Source organism: Triticum urartu, chromosome 2, assembly GCF_003073215.2.
Source record: "Triticum urartu cultivar G1812 chromosome 2, Tu2.1, whole genome shotgun sequence".
Lineage (NCBI taxonomy): Eukaryota > Viridiplantae > Streptophyta > Magnoliopsida > Poales > Poaceae > Triticum > Triticum urartu.
Window position 1 is genome coordinate 400890162 of NC_053023.1, and position 19571 is coordinate 400909732.

The following is a 19571-nucleotide window of genomic DNA, read 5'->3' on the forward strand; positions in this document are numbered from 1 at the left end:
GCATCCGTGATGAATGGCTCGCCCAACACCTCGGCCAAGAGAAGCCAAAATCGATGACAACTATTGAGTTTAACCCGCCCAGGAGGGGCCGGGTTAAGCTCATGGCGGTTTATCAAGACAAAGCCCATGAAGATGCTGAAGATGGCGGTTCATTACGCAGACTCGTTGAGGGCCCGAAGCCCAAGGGCGACTTAAGGCCCAACAAGTGTAAACTGCCATATATGTATAACTTTTATTATAAGGCATGTACAGTTAGTCACCGAGCTGGATACGTTGTTTATGAGTCGGCCGGGACTCCGTGTGCCACTGGGCTTCAACCTATGTATATAAAGGGACGATCCGGCGATGACTTAGGGCAAGAAACCAGAGATCGAAAGCCAGGTCAAGCGTATTCGCTCCCTGGTAATCGAAACATAAGCAATACCACCTCAAACTGGATTAGGCCTTTACCTTCGCCGCCGAGCCAGTATAAACTCCTTGTGTCCTTTGTCCCGTTTAACCCCTTTAAGCTAACCTAGTTGTGATGGCTCCATGACTAAGTCCTCACACTAGGACATCTGCGTGACAATTTCACGATAGTTGGCATCCACCGTGGGGCTTGCGCACGGTAGTTTCAAGTTCTTGAAGGGAAACTTCGAAGGGATCAAGGGATATGCCGTGGGCCGGATGACCAAGAGTCATCGCGGCAAGCTCGACATTGACGATGCAGGCTGGGGCCCCGAGGCCGGCTCAATCGAGTACAGGTACCGGGTCCCCTTTGGGGGAATTCACGTCTTCATCGGCAAGATCGGCGAACCGAGCCTTGAGCCAGACATCTGCGTTGACATCATTGAGACGGCTTAGCGTGCTTGACCCGCCCGAGTTCAGCCCGCCGTGAAACGTGCCTTCGTGGGATTCATCCATGGGGCGGAATTTGAGGAAGGATCCGTGTCTGGCGGTGAGACGGCCATCTATTCTGATGGTGAGTCATCCACGGGCGAGACTACTTCGTTGTATCCACTGCAAGACGGTAGGCTTGGGGGCTGTTCTGATGGCGATAATATTCCGGACCCCTATGAGCCGCCGAACCGGGTTGCGATTTTCATGGCCGGTACACAGCCAGGACAGAATTCTACGACTGTAGGAGGCCCTGTGCACTCACCGGCTCAGGTCTTGTCCGACTTATTGGACACTTTGACAACATTGTTAACAATAGAGGTTAACCCGGCAAATCAAGCTCAGCATAATGCGGAAGCTGAAAAACTACGAGATGAGATAGCTCAAGCCAAGGAAGATCTGGCGGCTGAGAACGCGAGGATGACTACGGAGCGAGCTGCTCTGGACGCTTAGGCATAGCGGATCCAGGCTGATTCCTTCCGGCTCACTATGGATCAGAACGCGTCAAATGAAGTCATGAGGTGGAGGCATCGGAGTCACCTGCCCCTGGTTTACAAGGTGAGGAACCTCTTCAATACACCTGGTGCAGGGACCAGTGACCCGCCAGAGGCAAAACGGGTGGTAGCCACGCCTAGGACGGGAGCGCCGGCTCAGCCACGCACAACAGATCCACCTCGTCTGAATAATACCCCACCATAGTATGTGCTGACGCCACCGGGTCATTATTCTAACCCTTTGGATAATATGATCACTGCAGCGACACGATTGGCGGCTCTCCCAGTTGAAGGTGAGTCTCTAGTTGCGATTGAAACACGAAGGGCTAGAGAGCTTCTTCAGACAGCACTGGTACAGCAGGAGGCTTATTCTTACAGCCGTGAGAGGATTCACTCAACCCCTCGTCCGAGCCGAAGTTATAGCAGGCACATTGACTCAATGGCCATTTCAAGCAGTGACAGGCGCTGTAACTAGCCTCGTCGTCATGACCCGGCACATGATGGTGCTCAGGATTTGGTGGACTAGGGCAGAGCACGTCGAGAGGCTGAGCTGGCGGCTCAGCAAGCGGCTCATCAGCATCCTCCGATTTATCCAAAAACTTTGGTGGAGATAGGTGTAACCTCCAGAACCTTGGGAGTGCCATGTTTAGTGTCGGCTTTACATAATGTACATTTGCCCAAGGATTTCAAGGGTTCTCGTAAGGTGCCCAACTACACAGCTGACTTACCCCCTGAAGCGTGGGTTGAGAGTTATGAGATGGCGATGGAGATGTTGGATGTTTTCGATGCTGCATGTGCTAAGTACTTCACCATGATGTTGGAAGGAACGACCCGTACTTGGTTGAAAGGGCTGCCAGCCAACTCCATTGGATCATGGGCCGAGTTAAAAGCCCGATTTATCTAGAATTTTAAAGATACGTGCAAGTAGCCTATGTCAATTGTGGATTTGGACGCCCGTGTCCAAGAAGAGGGCGAGTCAACAACCCATTGGGTGCGCCGGGTCTCGACTATCTTGCACTCGTCGGATCACATCAACGCTGGCTCAACAGTGTTAATGTTAGAGAAGAATTGTTGCTTTATGCCCCTTAAACATAAACCTTGGCGGCTTATGCGCCACTGTAATGATATGGGGGAGCTCATGGCGGCTCTTGTCAAATATGCCGACTCTGATAGTACCAAGGACCCCGAGTCTGATGAGGAAATGCCCGGTAAGGGAAAGAAGAGTAGAGGTGTGAAAGGGCATCAGGGTGGCAATGGTAAGCGCAGAGCTGATGGGAATTTGGACTTCGTGGCTAACACTGGCGCGCAGAATTATAACCGGTGGCGCAAGGAAAGGTTGGCTCAGGCTGAAGGGTCAAAAATCAACCTTGAAGCATTGTTGAATCAGCCGTGTCCGAAGCACGGGTGCATGAGAAGCCATCCTCTCATCTATGGAAGGATTGCTACATCATGAAAGAATTTAGGAATTCCCATCTTTTCCAGGATAATCATGGGCCGGGCGGCGGCTCAGGTTCCGGCTGTCATGGTCCGGGTTATGGTGGTGACAGTTCTGATTCTGGTTTCCAGGGCTAGGGGAGCCAGGGCAATCAAGGCAATCAAGGTGGTTTTCATCAACAATCTGGTCAGGGGACTCAGCAGCAGCAATCTGGTTATCAAAGTAATCCGAAGCAACTAAATAGTGGGCAGTACCACATCTTCACCACAAGTTTATGCAAGTGGGATCAAAAGCTCTGTAAAAGGACTGTGAACGCCATGGAGCCGGCGGTTCCCTGTTACTTGTGATGGCCTGAACAGCCCATCGTGTGGATTCGTGAAGATCACCCGCCCCGGGTTGATAATCTGGGTCACTTGGCTTTGGTGGTGGCGCCTCAGGTTGGAGGATACATATTCACTAAAGTACTCATGGATGGAGGTAGCAGCATTAATATCTTCTACTATGATACTTTCCGTTGTATGGGGTTGACTGATAAAAATCTTAAGCCGTCCACTACTGTTTTCCATGGAGTGGTGCCTGGTAAGTCGGTGTATCCTATAGGCAAGATTGCTTTGGAAGTGGCTTTTGGGGAAGAACACGAATCCAGGGCCGAGACGCTAACCTTTGAAGTGGTCAAGATTCAAAGCCTGTATCATGCTCTATTTGGACGATCGGCTTATGCCAAGTTCATGTCATGGCATTGTTATGTTTATCTGCATCTCAAGATGCCGGGTTACAAGGGGACCATCACGGTGCATGGAAGCCGGAAGATATCTTTGGAGTGTGAAGAAGGTGACGCTACTTATGCTGAGTCTGTCTGCACGACAGAGGAATTGAAGTTTTTATAAAGACAATGTTGACCCGGCAAATATAACATCTTTGAAAAAGCCAACTACGGAGCATGATCTGGTCTTGAAGTTTAAGTCGGCAGATGACACTAAGCTAGTTGATTTCGTTCCTGGCGATTCATCCAAGAAGTTCAGCATCAGTGCTAATCTGGATCCGAAATAGGAAAACGCGCTCATCGAGTTCATCCGTGAGAACCGGGACATCTTTGCATGGAAACCTTCTGACATGTCAGGTGTACCGAGGGAACTCGATGAGCACACTCTTAATATTGATCCAAAGTTTAAGCCGGTCAAGCAATCCCTTCGTCGTTTTAATGAAGAGAGGCGTAAGGCCATTGGTGAAGAAGTGGCCTGGCTCTTGGCGGCTGGGTTCATTGTTGAAGTTTTTCATCCTGAGTGGTTGGCTAACCTGGTGTTAGTACTTAAGAAGAATGTCACTTGGCGTATGCGTGTGGATTACACAGATTTAAACAAGGCTTGTCCAGCTGAACCTTTTGCTCTCCCCTGTATTGATCATATTATTGATGCTACGGTGGGTTGTGAGCATTTGAGTTGTTTGGATGCTTATTCTGGTTATCATCAGATCAAGATGGCAGTTAAGGACCAGGAGAAGACGGCTTTCATCACTCCTTTTGGAGCCTTCTGTTATGTGTCTATGCCTTTTGGGCTCAAGACTGCCCAGGCGACTTACTAGCGATGTGTGCAAAATTGCCTTCATAATCAGATCGGGCGTAATGTTCATGCTTATGTCGATGACATTGTGGCAAAGTCCAGGAAAAGGAGACCCTGATTGATGACTTGAAGGAGACGTTTGACAATTTCCAGCTTTATAAGATGATGCTTAATCCGGCCAAGTGTGTTTTTGGTGTGCCAGTAGGCAAGCTTTTGGGTTTTCTGGTTTCGGAACAAGGTATAGAAGCTAACCCGGAGAAGATAAAGGCTATCACATCTCTGGCTAAACTGGCGTGTATCAATGATGTCCAGTGTTTGGCGGGTTGTATTGCGGCCTTAAGCAGGTTGGGTGAGAAGCTCGTATCCCCATTGGCTAGTCAAAATAGTTGGCTGAGCCACCCATTCTTGCTGCTCCCATTGATAAAGAGCCTTTGTTGTTATATGTGGCTGCCAATAGTCGAGCTGTCAGTGTAGCCATTGTGGTGGAAAGGAAGGAGCCAGGCAAGGAGTATCCGGTTCAACGGCCGGTTTACTACATCAGTGAGGTACTTATTGAGTCCAAACATAGGTATCCCCATTAGCAGAAGCTCGTATATGGGGTATTCATGGCTAGTCGAAAGCTCAAGCAATATTTTTTGGGTCATCGCATCATTGTGGTTAGTTCTGCCCCTTTAGGGGATATCATTCAAAACAGAGAAGCCATAGGCCGGGTAGCCAAGTGGGCCATTAAGCTCGAACCCCATGGTTTGAAGTATGTGCCTCACACAGCTATCAAGTCACAAGCACTTGTGGATTTTATCAATGATTGGACAAAGTTGCAGATGCCAGAGGAAAAGCCGGATAACACATGTTGGACTATTCACTTTGATGGATCCGGACAGTTAGAAGGCTCGAGGGCTGGAGTTGTCTTGACTTCCCCACAAGGTGATAAGTTTTTTTATGTTCTCAGGTTGATGTTCCCTTGTACTAACAATGCAGCTGAGTATGAGGCCTTGATCCACGGTCTTCGGATGGCTAAGGAGATGAACTTAAGTCGGGTGAGGTGCTTCGGTGACTCAGATCTGGTAGCTCAACAGGTTTCTGGCACTTGGGATTCTAAGGATCCACTCATGGCGGCTTATCGTCGAGAGGACAATGCTATTGCTGGGCATTTCAAGGGTTATCAGGTTGAGCATGTTGATCGCAGGAAAAATGAGGCGGCTGATGCTTTAAATCGGCTTGGGTCTTAGCGTAAGCCAGTGCCAGCTAATACTCTCCTGGATATTCTGCATAACCCTTCTGTCAAATTGCCTACAGAAGAGGATCTCGCTATTCTTGACCCGGAAGCACAATTGGTGGCGGCTCTTCATGCTATTCCTGACTGGACGGTTCTGTATTTGGCTTATATGACTCGGGGCGAGTTACCTGAGGACGAAACTTTGGCCAGGCAGATAACCTGGCGGTCTAAGTCAATGACTATTGTCAATGGAGAGTTGCATCATCGCAGTGTCACAGGGGCGTTTCAACGTTGTGTTTCTCCTCAAGAAGGCTGTGAGATTCTGCGAGAGATTCATGAAGGGGATTGTGGTCATCACGCCAGTTCTAAGTCTCTCGTAGCCAAAGCTTTCCGTCATGGATTTTATTGGCTGACGGCTTACGCTGATGCTGAGGATCTAGTCAGTAAATGTGATGGTTGTCAGAAGTTTTCACGACGAGCTCATGTGCTGGCTCAAGAATTGAGGATGATTCCAATTGCTTGGCTGTTTGCAGTCTCGGGGCTTGATATGGTTGGGCCTTTCAAAAGGTCCAAAGGTAAAAAGACTCACCTTTTGGTGGCGGTTGACAAATTTACAAAATGGGTTGAAGCAGAGCCAGTCAGTAAGTGTGACACGGCGACGGCGGTTCAATTCATCAAAAAGGTGATTTTACGTTTTGGCTTTCCCCATAGCATTATCATTGATAATGGCACTAATTTATCCAAAGGTGCTATGAAAGAATTTTGTCAACATGAGCATATCCAGCTTGACGTATCATTAGTGGCTCACCCCCAGTCTAATGGTCAAGCTGAGAGAGCCAATCAAGAGATCCTGAGGGGCATCAAGCCCCAACTTATGGTTAATCTGCAGAGGACGCCGGGTTGTTGGGTAGAGGAGTTACCCTCAGTGTTATGGAGTATCAATACTACCCACAACAAATCTACGGGTTACACGCCTTTCTTCATGGTTTACGGAGCGGAGGCGGTTCTCCCTAGTGACATCCGTCACGACTCGCCGCGTGTGGCGGCTTATGTTGAAGCTGACAATGAAAAGGCACGACAGGATGCACTTGACATATTAGATGAGAAGCGTGATCTTGCGACAGCTCGTTCAGCGATTTACCAACAAGATCTGTGCTGTTATCATAGCTGCCGGGTTAAGACCAGAACCTTTCAAGAAGGTGACTTGGTGCTCCGACTTATCTAGGATCAGACTGATATGCACAAGCTATCCCCACCTTGGGAAGGGCCCTTCATGGTCAGCAAAAATCTGAACAATGGGTCATACTATCTTATCGATGTTCGAGACCACAAGGACTCACGCACGTCGGAGGAGGAGACCCGTCGGCCGTGGGATGTTGCTCATCTTCGGCCTTATTACACATGAGCTACTGGCTCTTGAGATGTACATATTTATATCAGTGTATACTATGAGAAATATAATAAAATCAGCACCCCTGGTAATTCAGGGCCTCTGTTGTTTTCAAATCTCAGAATCCGAGTCTTTATTGTCATGTCATATGATTACTTCCACGGCTTGATGCCTGGTTTACCAGGACCAAAGAGAGTTTTGTTGCACAACACAACTGAAACATAGGTACCCGGCGAGCACAACTCACGAATATGTCACTTGGGGGCTTCCTGTTCAAACATACGTGTATTCACCAAATAGAACATAGCATTACTACCCTCTTGACTGGGTTATCTTGTTCAAACATAGGTGTGTGTAGGATCGAAAGTATGTCTAGAGGGGGGGGTGATTAGACTACTTGACCAAATAAAAATCTAGCCTTTTCCCAATTTTAAGTCTTGGTAGATTTTAGAAACTTAGCACTAGTCAAGCAATCAACCTACACATGCAAGTTTAAGAGTATAGCAGCGGAATGTAAAACATTGCACATGAAGGTAAAGGGAGGAGTTTGGAGGGAGCAAACGCAATGTAGACACGGAGATTTTTGGCGTGGTTCCGATAGGGGGTGCTATCGTACATCCACGTTGATGAAGACTTCAACCCACGAAGGGTAACAGTTGCATGAGTCCACGGAGGGCTCCACCCACGAAGGGTCCATGAAGAAGCAACCTTGTCTATCCCACCATGGCCATCTCCCACGAAGGACTTGCCTCACTAGGGTAGATCTTCATGAAGTAGGCAATCTCCTTGCCCGTACAAACTCCTCGGTTCAACTCCACAATCTTGACGGAGGCTCCCAAGTGACACCTAACCAATCTAGGAGACACCACTCTCCAAAAGGTAATAGACGGTGTGTTGATGATGAACTCCTTGCTCTTATGCTTCAAATGATAGTCTCCCCAACACTCAACTCTCTCTCACTGATTTGGATTTGGTGGAAAGATGATTTGAGTGGAAAGCAACTTGGAGAAGGCTAGAGATCAAGATTCATATGGTTGGAATGGAATATCTTGACCTCAACACATGAGTAGGTGGTTCTCTCTCAGAAAATGTATGATGGAAGTGTAGGCATGTTCTGATGGCTCTCCTTACAAATGAAGAATGGGTGGAGGGGTATATATAGCCTCCACACAAAATCTAACCGTTACACACAAATCACCAAACTCGGTGGGACTGAATAATGAAACTAAGTTGGACCGATTTAGTTCAAAATGTGAACATTAGGATTTTCGGTGGGACCAACATGTCAACTCGGTGAGACCGATTTCAATAGGGTTAGGGCATAATGTAATCTCGGCGAGACCGATTACACAAACTCGGTGATATCGATTTTGGTAATAAGCTAACCAGAGAGTTGGCCAGGCAAACTCAGTGGGAACGATTCTCTCATCTCGGTGAGACCCAAACGTTACGAAGGGGAAATAGAGAGTTCTCATAGCGAACTTAGTGGGACCGATCGCTCATTTCAGTTGGACCAAAACGTTATGAAGGGAAACAAAGAGTTTGCAATCCCATCTCGATGAGACCAAGATCCCTATCGGTGAGACCGAAAAGACTAGGGTTTTGTGGCAGTGGCTATGTCAACTGAACTCGGTGGCGTCGGATAGAAAGTTTCAGTGGGGCCGAGTTTGACTTTTGGTTTGGGAGATATGTGGATATGAGAAAGTGGTTGAGGGTTTTGGAGCATATCACTAAGCATTTTGAGCAAGTAACCCATTAAGCAACACCTCATCTCCTTTTAATAGTATTGGCTTTTCCTATGGACTCAATGTGATCTTGGATCACTAAAAGTAAAATGTAGAGTCTTGAGCTTTAGAGCTTGAGCCAATCGTTTGTCTTTAGCATTTTGAGGGGTCCACATTTCTAATCCATGCCATGCCAATCATTGAGCTTTCCTGAAATATTTATCTTGAAATAGTATTAGCTCAATGAACTATATGTTGTTAGGAATTACCAAAACCACCCAGGGATAGTTGCACTTTCAATCTCCCCCTTTTTGGTAATTGATGACAACATATAGATCAAAGCTTCGACAAATGATTCTAAGATTGAAATACATCATCGCTTTGAGAAGTATGTGATAAGCAAGAGATCCCCCTAAATTTGTGCATTATTTAAAATTTTCTTTTGAATGCAAATGCACAATCGATTATGATCATGGGTCACTCTTCCATGTCACATACATCTTGGTGGAGCGCTCAAAATGATAAACATTAAAAAACATGCACTCATCACCAAGCAATGTGAATGATCATATATGGAATATAAGAGATAATATCATCCAATCAAGCATTAAGGTAGCATATGATCAATCACATGATCAAACAAGTATCTCACACAGACAAAGACATAGTGTATCAACCAAGCGCATAAAAAAGGTTCAACCAAAAACAAGAGAGATAAAAGGAAAAACACTCTCTCTCAAAGCCTATGATCTATACATATTTCTCCCCCTTTCGCAACAAGTTACCAAAAAGTTTGAAAATGCATAGTGCTATGCGTCTCTCAGGCTTGGTCTTTGGGAGGTGTTGTAGAGAGAACTCCAAGGACGAAGGCATCTATTGATGTAGTTGGAGCTGGTGGACTGGCTGCTGGAGGTGGTACTGAGGCTGTAGCGGCTGGTGCTGACAAAGTAGTTCTAGAATCTGGTACTGGCACTGCGGTAAACCTCTGACCTCGTGGCATAGGCTGAAAAGCATCAGTAGTTGTGTAACGCCCTAAGACCGGAGCTTCAGATGCCTTCCATGTTTTTCTGAGTTCCGTCGTGTGTTTTGTTTGGATCGTTGAATTCATCTTTGCATCATGTGCATTGCATCATCATGTTTTCAAAAACTTGAATCCGTCCGGGTTCCCCCAGATCCGTCCGTTGTCCGTTCTGAGCCTAGACACACTTGCACGCGCCCGCGCACACCTGAAATATTATTTTATAAGTGGCCGGAAAATGTTCTCGGAATGGGTTGAAAGTTGGCATGCGGTGTTGTTATGTTGTCGGTAGACCTCCTGCCAAGTTTCATCGCATTCAGAGTCCGTTTGATGCCCCAACGGTTAACTATAGCGACATTATAGTCGGTCAAACGTCTTACGTTTTCGGTCTGCGGAAACAGTCGCCGGGCTACACTCCTTCCCCTCTCTCTTCTCAGTCCAACCACACACTTGACCTCGTTCGCCTAACCCCTCTTTGCACAATGCATCGACCCCTCGCGCATGTCCGAAACTTCCCCAAACCCGACCCACTCAGTCTTCACCGATGGGTCCGGATCATCCCCAAACATCCGTAAAACATCTTCGTTTTGTTAATTGGCCCCTAACCTATTTATCCGGGATCGTCTGATTAAGATCGGAGGAACCAAATGCCCCTATCCGAAAATCCATTTCCTTTATACATTAGACCAAACCCTAAAAACTAGGTCATTTGTCCCCTCTAGCCGCCACCTACAGCCTTCTCCTCCTCGGATCCGCCGCCGCCACACTCAAATCCCACATCGGGATCCTCCCAGATCCCCTTCTCCTCGTTTTCCCCCCTACACCCAATCCCGAAGACACCACGGTCTCCTCTGCTTCCCTCGTCATCGCTCGATCCCAGGAGCAGCCACCACCTCGCCCGCGTCTCCGCTGCCCCGACTCCATCTCTCCCCATCCTCTTCGTCGATCCGGCCGGCCGCCTCGCGGGTCAAGCTCGTCTCGCGATCCCTGCTCATCCCGAGAGCTGACCGTGTCCGACCTCGACCTCCAGGCCAACCATCTGCGCCCCGCCTCTTCTACTACTTCGTGCTCTGCCTCGACCCAAGCCGCCCGAGCGCGTCGCCTCACCGACCCTGCTGTCGCTCCCTCTGGCGGCCTCACTCGTCGGCGTCCTCCACCACCAGGCCGGCCCTGTTGTTCTCCTTGTCTTCCCCTCCTCTGCTCCCAAGCTCCTCCTGCTCGATCTGCTGCTCCCGAGGGCAACCACTTCATCCGCGGCCCCGAGCTCCTCCATGGCCCGAGCCCCTCTAGCAAGCGTCGACTCCTCTTGCTGCCGCCTCTACTCCGACGACCGCGCTGCCGAACCAGCAGATGAGCACTATCCCCGTCCTCCTCCTTCTCCCCTTGTTCCCTTATTCTCTTCACCCCTCGAGTTCTGCTGAAACAGCCGTTGTTTCTTCTGTAGAGCCCACGCCATGGTTGTCCTCTTCTTCAGGTCAAGGTGCCGACCGCCGGATTCGATCCCTCTCGGCGACCACTCCGTCTAGATTGGATCCACACCTCCTCGTCACCCTCCCTCGCCTGGAGTCGCCTGGATCGCGCCAAGTCCATCGTCATCGTCCCCTGCATCCTCGGCTTCGAGCAGGAGGACGAGCGCGCCGTCCCTGCGTTGACTGCGCCTGGACCGGCCTCGCGCCCAGCTCACCTCGCCTTTTGCAGCCCAACATCACTGACCGACGCCAAGGCCCATCAAGCCCAGCCCAGCTTCTGCCGCGGCCTCCTCACAGACTGGGCCTGGCCCAATGTGAGCATCCCAGTTCCATCAGATTCGGCCTGCCATGTTTTTTCCTTCCAGGACGAATTTTCTATTTATCCAGAGATTTGTAGTTTTGTAGATTGCACCCTCATGTTCATGCATATAATAACTTTAGAACCATGCATCATATTAAAATAACTTATATATGAAAAATGCTTAGAATTTCATCTAGTTTAATAATATACAACTTTCATCCATGTTAAATTTTTTTTAAATGTTGTTTGTTTAAATTTTGCTTAAATAACTTGTTAAAATGATTTATTTCATAACTAAATAACCGTAGCTCCAAATTGAATAAACTTTATATGTAAATGGGGTGGAAAAATGCCTAGTTTAACATGTTGCACTCTTCTCGCATGTTTAACAACTCTAAAATTATATTTAGGGCAGAACAGTACAAATTCTAAAATTTGCATCTGGGGTTTACCGGAACCGTTGTTTGATGTTTCCGGCCTCATTTAAACTGCCTAGATAGGTAGTTTTGTTGTGCTTCACCCCTTGCCATGTTTAATAACATTTAACATTGTTGGGTACATAAACGAGAGAGAACTAAATAATTGACGTGGTGTTTCGTCAATATGCAACGGAGTTGGATATTGAGGTCCACTTAATTTGTAGGATTGTTTGTGCATTTTGTCATGCCATGCCTCATTAAACTGGACATGCATCATACTTAGTTGTGCATCATGCCATGTTTATCTGATGGTTGTTTACTAGGTTGATTGCTTCTTTCCGGGTTGCTTCTCTCATTAGCTTCGGTTTCATTCCGGAGTTGTGAGGATTCGTTCGACTACGTTGGTTCGTCTTCTTCATGGACTCGTTCTTCTTCCTTGCAGGATTTCAGGCAAGATGACCATACCCTCGAAATCACTTCTATCTGTGCTTGCTAGTTGCCCGCTCTATTGCTATGCCGCGCTGCCTACCACTTGTTATATCATGCCTCCCATATTGCCATGTCCAGCCTCTAACCCACTTTTTCCTAGCAAACAGTTGTTTGGCTATGTTACCGCTTTTGCTCAGCCCCTCTTATAGCGTTGCTAGTTGCAGGTGAAGATGAACTTGGTTCCATGTTGGAACATGGATTTGTTGGGATATCACAATATCTCTTATTTTTAATTAATGCATCTATATACTCGGTAAAGGGTGGAAGGCTCGGCCTTATGCCTGGTGTTTTGTTCCACTCTTGTCGCCCTAGTTTCCGTCATACCGGTGTTATGTTGCATGATTTTGCGTTCCTTACACGGTTGGGTGTTATGGGAACCCCTTGACAGTTTGCTTTGAATAAAACTCCTCCAGCAAGGCCCAACCTTGGTTTTACCATTTGCCTCACCACCACCTACTTTTCCCTTGGGAGTCGCACTCCCGAGGGTCATCTTAATTTTAACCCCCCCCCCCCCGCCCGGGGCCAGTGCCTCTCTAGTGTTAGTCCGAACCAGATCCACTTGCGGCGCCACCTCGAGGAAACTTGAGGGCTGGTTTTAGCTGTACGTAGTGTTCACCCGGTGTTTCCCTGAGATCGAGATATGTGCAGCTCCTATCGGGATGTGGGCACATCGGGCGGTCTTGCTGGTCTTGTTTTACCATTGTCGAAATTTCTTGTAACCGGGATTCCGCGACTGATCGGGTCTTCTCGGGAGGAGGAATATCCTTTGTTGACCGTGAGAGCTTGTGATGGGCTAAGTTGGGGCACCCCTGCAGGGTTTGAACTTCCGAAAGCTGTGCCCGCGGTTATGTGGCAGATGGGAATTTGTTAATATCCGGTTGTAGATAACTTGACACTTAACTTAATTAAAATGAATCAACCGCGTGTGTAACCGTGATGGTCTCTTCTCGGTGGAGTGCGGGAAGTGAACACGGTCTTGTGTTATGCTTGAACATAAGTAGTTTCAGATCACTTCTTGATAACTTCAAGCTTCTCGACCATTGCATTGCTTCTCTTCTCGCTCTTATTTGCGTAAGTTAGCCACCATATATGCTTAGTGCTTGCTGCAGCTCCACCTCACAACCCTTTCCTACCCATAAGCTTAAATAGTTTTGATATCGCGGGTGTGAGATTGTTGAGTCCTCGTGACTCACAGATACTTCCAAACAGTTGCAGGTGCCGATGATACCAGTGCAGGTGGCGCAACCGCGCTCAAGTGGGAGCTTGATGAAGATTTTGATCGTTGTTTTGTTTCGTTTCCTGTTGATCGGTAGTGGAGCCTAGTTGGGACGATCGGAGATCTAGCATTTGGGGTTGTCTTCTTTTACTTTGGTTCCGTAGTCGGACCTTGATTGTATTCTGGATGATGTATGGTTAACTTGTATTTGTGTGAAGTGGCGATTGTAAGCCAACTCTTTATCCCTTTCTTATTCAGTACATGGGATGTGTAAAGATTACCCCTCTTGCGACAAGCCTACCATGTGGCTATGCCTGTAAGTCGTGCCCCGACACGTGGGAGATATAGCCGCATTGTGGGTGTTACAAGTTGGTAATCAGAGCCATCCCGACTTAGGAGCCCCCTGCTTGATCGAATCGCTGATGTTGTTGAGTCTAGAACAAAATGTTTTGAGTCTTAGGATTATATATATCGGAGAGTAGGACTCTTTTTACTCCTCATTCCCTTCATCGCACTGTGAGGCCTCCTGACGTAGAAGTTTTCACTTTTCTCTCCTCAAATTTCACGATTTTTTTAGGATCACGTGGGTATCTTGGAATCGTTCCGATAGTCTTGTGACGAGAACATTGTTCTTGGTGCCTCCTGACATTTAGGGGTTGTGGTAGTGTCCCGGGGAGTTGAGCTCTGAGGTGTTGTCGTCACAATTTTATCGTTGCAGTTCTGAAATACCTGAGGTCGCCGACATCAAAAATCTCTTTTATGCAGTTGTTGGTGAGATAACCTCGACGCCACCCGGTACTGGGGTGGGAGTTCGGGAGTATTGCCATAACTCGTATAACGGATGGTTTTCGAAGGTTGAGGTAGACGATTTCCGAAGGTTTCTTGGTTATGTGTTGAAGGATGGATATAGCTGGATGTCGGAATTGTTAGTTTGGGTGAGATATTATGCTTCCCGTGTATCCCTAATACCTGATTGCATAACCAGAAAGTTTCGGGAGTTTATAAGTGGGAATTCAAGTAGCTCCTAGAATATCTTTCCAACAGACACATGATATGATATGGGATCTATCATATGTTTGTTCCGGCTTATTCTGCAAGCCAAATCCTTGTTTTGTTTTGTTGTGGTATTCGAGTTGCTTCGAAGTAAAATGTGGATTCCATACCCTTTCTAAGCAATGTTCTCATATTTCTTTGGGAATACTAATCCTTCTTGATCATTGAGTTTGTCATCTCAATTTCTTATCAACCGGTGTGCTCTTCTTCAAGTGGATCTGATCATTTTCAACATCCACAAGATTAACTCTAAGTTTTTATCAACGGTATCCTTTCCATCTGCCCAAGTTGCCTTTGTTTTCCCCCCCCCCCCCCCCTTTTTCTTCAAGGACTCAGATTTCTTAATCAAGTATCATTTTATTGATGGGACGTCTCTCCATTCTTTTCCATCAATGTTCTTATACGGTGATTCTCAAGAAGATACTAACGGAGCCTTAACTTCATCATTATTCGTTCTTTTTCTTCTTCGGTGGATTCAATTCAAGCTTTGTCGAGCATATCCTCTCCTCGTTTCAAATGCTTTCTTATGCCGGTGCTCCTCTTAATCATCCACCTCTTGCTATTTATGTTTATCTGGAGTGCTGAACATATCCCAGAAGATTCAAGTTTCTATTAATAATCCTTTCAAGGTATTTCGAGGTCTTACCTTATTCAAGCCATTTAACCCAACCGGTGCAATCTCTCTTTTAAAATTGTTCAACAGTGTATCTTTTGAGTGGGCCCTAACCCACAGGTCTTTTCCTAGGATCTTACCTAACTCTTCTAATTTTCCCGGAGTTATTCTCAAATTCATTTCAAAGTTTGACATAAGAATGAGTTATCATCAGTCAAATGTCTTTCACCAAGATCTTTCAAATTATTTTCATCGTTGGTTCAACCTTTCTATTTTTCATTCCGGAGTGCCTCAAAAAATTCATGGTGTTGTTTCTCATTGTAATTCTCGGATTTTGAAGACCAAAGAAGAGTTTTTCCTCCATATCTTATCCGTTCTCTCAGAGATGCGTAGTTCAAGCTTGCTGCCATCCTCTCATAATTGTTTTTGATTGTGAGAATTCTTTTCACCCATTCGGAGCAATTAAAGATTCTTTTCAGTTTGATTCTCCGAAGGCCATCATTTCGGGTTTATTCATTCTCAGCTTTCAACTCTCATCCTCCAAATCATACCGGTTCATCATTCAAGTATTATCTAATCAGCTCGTGATCTCTTCATTCTCTTGTATTTAAATTTCCCCAAGTATCTTTGTTTGTTTTCAAATTCTTACCGGTGATTCAACCCTTTACTCCATTCGTTTTTCAATTCTTATGGTAGTTCGTTCAAGAGTTCTCTTCCTAGGTTATCATATCAATTTATTCGTTCTTTCCAATCCTACCGGCGGTTCATAGAAGACCTTCCCAAGTTGACGCTATATCTATCTTAATCCTTTCTATGAGAATAAGTAGTATGCCAACTCCGTTGCTTTTCATCAATTTAATTGGTGAGGGATACGCATAATGAAATTCTTATTCTTGTTTCATCCAAATGTTAAATCCCTTCTCCCGGAGTTCTTTTCAACATTCCCTTTCGTTTGATCATTCTTTTATTACCGGAGTTCTTCGAGAGTTTCTTCATGGTGGTTCATCAAGGATTCCTTTCATTCTTCAATTTTCCTCAAGTTTTCTCTTGGAGCTAAGATCCGCCAAGATATACTCTAAAATAAACATGGTGTTCAACACATGTCTTGTTTTGAGGAGTTCAAGCATTCTTCATCTTGCATTATGAAGTGCAGTTCTTTCTATCTTATCTTTTGCGGTGGTGTTATGTCATTCTTGACAATTTCTTTCGTGTTTCATGATTCACAAGTTGTCAGGAATGAGGTATTTAAACCCATCACTTTCTTCCTTGGAGTTACATTGGTATAGATATCACTGAAAGCCTTCCATTGGGAATGTTGCTCTTTGTGGTAATTATCTATGATCCAAGTTTTATCCTTAGCACCTCGGTGGAAGAAGCTTTCTATCTTTTCTAGCTCGCAATCAAATCTTGTTTCCATTTGTGGTAGAATTTCACCTCAATTTTGAGAAGTTTTCTTCCATAAGCCCACATCAAGCTTATCCTTTCGTTGTTGATAATCCAACAACTCCGTTCTAGCATTTGTTGTAAGCGTGCTCTCTCAAGATCTTGTTTCCCTCCATTCATTCCATTCCATTCTTTCATTTCTTTCGGAGGCATTGTGTTGTTGTTCTCTTATCTCATCATATCGAGTTATGAGCATTGTGTTCTTTCATGCTTATCATTTAACCGGAGTGTCGTGCCCTCTTTTCAAGTTCTTCACATTTTGTCAAGTTTTACCTCCCTTCTCAACCGAAGTGCTTTCTGAAATCTTTCTTACCCATTGTGCCATTCTTTCAGTAGTTCTGGAGGCAATGTGTTGTAGATCTCATCAAGTATCCTCTCATTTTTTCAAGTTCATGTTCAATTCCTTCCATTTACAGTCGGAATGCTGCCCAAATTATATCATTCTTATTCCTTCTCTATCTTGTTTTAACCGGAATGTTGTGTCTATCATTCCTCTTCTAACCGGAGTCTCATCCAAGTGCTTTCTTTTTGCCAAGTTCATATTCTATGCCTTCCATTTCCAATCGGAGTGTTGTCGTAATTGATCCTTATCGTTGCTTGTACATCTCGTTTCAACCGGAGTGCTTGCATGTACTTCTTATACTTTGTAACACTTTTCTTATGTCTTTCAACCTACAAGGTTCTAGTATTGTCCCTTGTTCCTCTTTTCTAATGGAGTGTTCGCAATCTCGTTTATCTCCATTGTATTCTTCTTTCAATTTGTTCAACCTCTCAAGGTTCGTGGTTTCACTCGTTTGTCAAAGAAGCAACTTTGTTTTACCTCTTCCTCTTCCGTTTCTCCGGAATGAGATCCTCTTGTAGTGGTGGAGTGTTGTAACACCCAAAGACCGGAGCTTCAGATGCCTTCCATGTTTTTCGGAGTTTCATCATGTGTTTTGTTTGGCTCGTTGCATTCATCTTTGCATCATGTGCATTGCATCATCATGTTTTCAAAAACTTACATCCGTCCGGGTCCCCCAGATCCGTCTGTTGTCCGTTCTGAGCCCAGACACAATTGCACGCGCCCGCGGCACGCCCGAAATATTATTTTATAAGTGGCCAGAAAATGTTCTCGGAATGGGTTGAAAGTTGGCATGCGGTGTTGTTATGTTGTTGGTAGACCGCCTGCCAAGTTTCATCGCATTCGGAGTCCATTTGACGCCCCAACGGTTAATTATAGCGACATTATAGTCGGTCAAACATTGGACGTTTTCGGTCTCCGAAAATAGTCGCCGGGCTGCACTCCTTCCCCTCTCTCTTCTCAGTCCAACCACACACTTGACCTCGTTCGCCTAACCCCTCTTTGCACAATGCATCGACCCCTCGCGTGTGTCCGAAACTTCCCCGAACCCGACCCACTCAGTCGTCACCGATGGGTCCGGATCATCCCCAAACATCCGTAAAACATCTTCGTTTTGTTAATTGGGCCCCTAACCTATTTATCTGGGACCAGCCGATTAAGATCGGAGGGACCAAATGCCCCTACCTGAAAATCCATTTGCTTTATATATTAGACCAAACCCTAAAAACTAGGTCATTTGTCCCCTCTAGCCGCCACCTACAGCCTTCTCCTCCTCGGATCCGCCGCGGCCACACTCAAATCCCACATCGGGATCCTCCCAGATCCCCTTCTCCTCGTTTTTCCTCCTCCACCCAATCCCGAAGACACCGCGGTCTCCTCTGCTTCGCTCGTCATCGCTCGATCGCAGGAGCAACCACCACCTTGCCCGCGCCTCCCCTGCCCCGACTCCATCTCTCGTCATCCTCTTCGTCGATCCGGCCGGCCGCCATGCGGGTCAAGCTCGTCCCGCGATCCCTGCTCATCCCGAGAGCTGACCGTGCCCGACCTCGACCTCCTGGCCAACCATCTGTGCCCCGCCTCTTCTACTACTTCGTGCTCTGCCTCGAACCAAGCCTCCCGAGCGCGTCGCCTCACCGACCCCGTGATCGCTCCCTCCGGCGGCCTCGCTCGTCGGCGTCCTCCACCACCAGGCCGGCCCCATTGTTCTCCTTGTCTTCCCATCCTCTGCTCCCGAGCTCCTCCTGCTCGATTTGCTGCTCCCGAGCGCAACCACTTCATCCGCGACCCCGAGCTCCTCCGTGGCCCGGGCCCCTCCAGCAAGCGTCGACTCCTCTTGCTGCCGCCTATACTCCGACGACCGCATTGCCGAACCAACAGATGAGCACTATCCCCGTCCTCCTCCTTCTCCCCTCGTTCCCTTATTCTCTTCACCCCTCGAGTTCTGCTGAAACAGCCGCTGTTTTTCTGCAGAGCCCACGCCATGGCTGTCCTCTTCTTCAGGTCAAGGTGTCGGCCGCCGGATTCGATCCCTCTCGGCGATCACTCTGTCCAGATTGGACCCACACCTCCTCGTCGCCCTCCCTTGCCTAGAGTCGCCGGGATTGCGCCAAGTCCATCGTCGTCGCCCCTGCATCCTCGGCTTCGAGCAGGAGGACGAGCGTGCCATCCCTTTGTTGACTGCGCCTAGACCGGCCTCGCGCCTAGCTCACCTCGTCTTTTGCAGCCCAACATCACCGACTAGCGCCAAGGCCCCTCAAGCCCAGCCCAGCTTGTGTCGCGGCCTCCTCACTGACTGGTCTTGGCCCAATGTGAGCATCCCAGTTCCATCAGATTTGGCTTGCCATGTTTTTTTCCTTCCAGCACGAATTTTCTATTTATCCAGAGATTTGCAGTTTTGCAGATTGCACCCTCATGTTCATGCATATAATAACTTCAGAACCGTGCATCGGATTAAAATAACTTATATATGAAAAATTCTTAGAATTTCATCTAGTTTACTAATATCCAACTTTCAT